Source organism: Phyllopteryx taeniolatus, unplaced genomic scaffold (genome assembly GCF_024500385.1).
Source record: "Phyllopteryx taeniolatus isolate TA_2022b unplaced genomic scaffold, UOR_Ptae_1.2 contig_520, whole genome shotgun sequence".
In the NCBI taxonomy this organism is placed as follows: domain Eukaryota; kingdom Metazoa; phylum Chordata; class Actinopteri; order Syngnathiformes; family Syngnathidae; genus Phyllopteryx; species Phyllopteryx taeniolatus.
The window spans coordinates 1-2,161 of record NW_026903471.1 but is presented as its reverse complement, the minus strand read 5'-3'; the positions used below and the strand labels follow the sequence as shown (position 1 = coordinate 2,161).

The 2,161-nt window shown below is 49.4% G+C and overlaps 1 non-coding gene across 1 annotated transcript; it reads right to left on the bottom strand.

Annotated features, from left to right (window-relative positions):
• Nucleotides 1–225: 225 nt before the first annotated feature.
• On the bottom strand, nt 226–297 carry trnae-uuc (transfer RNA glutamic acid (anticodon UUC)). Its single transcript has one exon. It is a non-coding gene; the product is annotated as a tRNA-Glu (tRNA).
• Nucleotides 298–2,161: the final 1,864 nt, after the last annotated feature.

The following is a 2,161-nucleotide window of genomic DNA, read 5'->3' as shown; positions in this document are numbered from 1 at the left end:
CCTATGACAGAGTACCCAGAGAGGAACTGTGGTACTGCATGCGGAAGTCTGGAGTGGCAGAGAAGTATGTTAGAATAATACAGGACATGTACGAGGGCAGCAGAACAGCGGTGAGGTGTGCTGTCGGTGTGACAGAAGAATTTAAGGATGACGCGCTGTGGCGACCCCTAACGGGACAAGCCGAAAGGAAAAGAAGAAGAAGAAGAAGGAGAGGCTCAAAGAACATTCCCACACCGGGAGTCGAACCCAGGCCACCTGGGTGAAAACCAGGAATCCTGACCACTAGACCATATGGGACACATGATGCTGGGTCTTCAAGTTATTTTTTGAAATTCTATACTTTCCAATTAATGCAGCCCTATGGGGGGCACAAGTCAGTGCAAACTGTAGGCCGGTCCCAAGCCCGGATAAATGCAGAGGGTTGCGTCAGGAAGGGCATCCGGCTTAAAACCTTGCCAAACAAATATGAGCGTTCATCCAAAGAATTCCATACCGGATCGGTCGTGGCCCGGGTTAACAACGTTCGCCACCGGCGCCGTCAACCTGCAGGGCGCCGTTGAAAATTCAGCTACTGTGGGTCGAAGTCAAAGAAGAAGAGGTGGAAAGCGGGTTCTTCAGCAGAGAGAGAAGAGGAAAGCACAGAGCCTAGAACTGAATGTGGGGACTTTGAATCTTGGGACTATGACAGGAAAATCTCGGGAGTTGGTTGACATGATGATTAGGAGAAAGGTTGATATATTGTGTGTCCAGGAGACCAGGTGGAAAGGCAGTAAGGCTAGAAGTTTAGGGGCAGGGTTTAAATTATTTTACCATGGTGTAGATGGGAAGAGAAATGGAGTCGGGGTTATTTTAAAAGAAGAGTTGGCTAAGAATGTCTTGGAGGTGAAAAGAGTATCAGATCGAGTGATGAGGCTGAAATTTGAAATTGAGGGTGTTATGTGTAATGTGATTAGTGGCTATGCCCCACAGGTAGGATGTGACCTAGAGGTGAAAGAGAAATTCTGGAAGGAGCTAGATGATGTAGTTCTGAGCATCCCAGACAGAGAGAGAGTCGTAATTGGTGCAGATTGTAATGGACATGGACAGTTAGAAAGATGGAGGCATGCACTGGAAAGAAGAGGAATGAAGATTAGCCGAAGTAAAACAGAATATATGTGCATGAATGAGAGGGGTGGTGGGGGAAGAATGAGGCTACGGGGAGAGGAGATGGCAAGGGTAGAGGACTTTAAATACTTGGGGTCAACCGTCCAGAGCAATGGTGAGTGTGGTCAGGAAGTGAAGAAACGGGTCCAAGCAGGTTGGAACGGGTGGAGGAAGGTGTCAGGTGTGTTATGTGACAGAAGAGTCTCTGCTAGGATGAAGGGCAAAGTTTATAAAACAGTGGGGAGGCCAGCCATGATGTATGGATTAGAGACAGTGGCACTGAAGAGAAAACAGTAAGCAGAGCTGGAGGTGGCGGAAATGAAGATGTTGAGGTTCGCTCTCGGAGTGACCAGGTTGGATAAAATTAGAAATGAGTATATTGGTGCGGCACGGTGGCCGACTGGTTAGAGCGTCAGCCTCACAGTTCTGAGGACCCGGGTTCAATCCCCGGCCCCGCCTGTGTGGAGTTTGCATGTTCTCCCCGTGCCTGCGTGGGTTTCCTCCGGGCACTCCGGTTTCCTCCCACATCCCAAAAACATGCATGAATTGGAGATGCTAAATTGCCCATAGGCATGACTGTGAGTGCGAATGGTTGTTTGTTCCTATGTGCCCTGCGATTGGCTGGCAACCAGTTCAGGGTGTACCCCGCCTCCTGCCCGATGACAGCTGGGATAGGCTCCAGCACGCCCGCGACCCTAGTGAGGAGAAGCGGCTCAGAAAATGGATGGATGGATGGAGTATATTGGTAGAAGGATGATGAGGATGGAGCTGCCAGGCAAGAGAGCTAGAGGAAGACCAAAGAGAAGGTTGATGGATGTCGTGAGGGAAGACATGATGGCAGTTGGTGTTCGAGAGGAGGATGCAGGAGATAGGCTCTCATGGAAAAGGATGACGCGCTGTGGCGACCCCTAACGGGACAAGCCGAAAGGAAAAGAAGAAGAAGAAGAAGATACTTTCTTTCCAATTGATACGCTCAGGCCAAAACAAAAGAATTCACGTTACATTCATACACGTTACG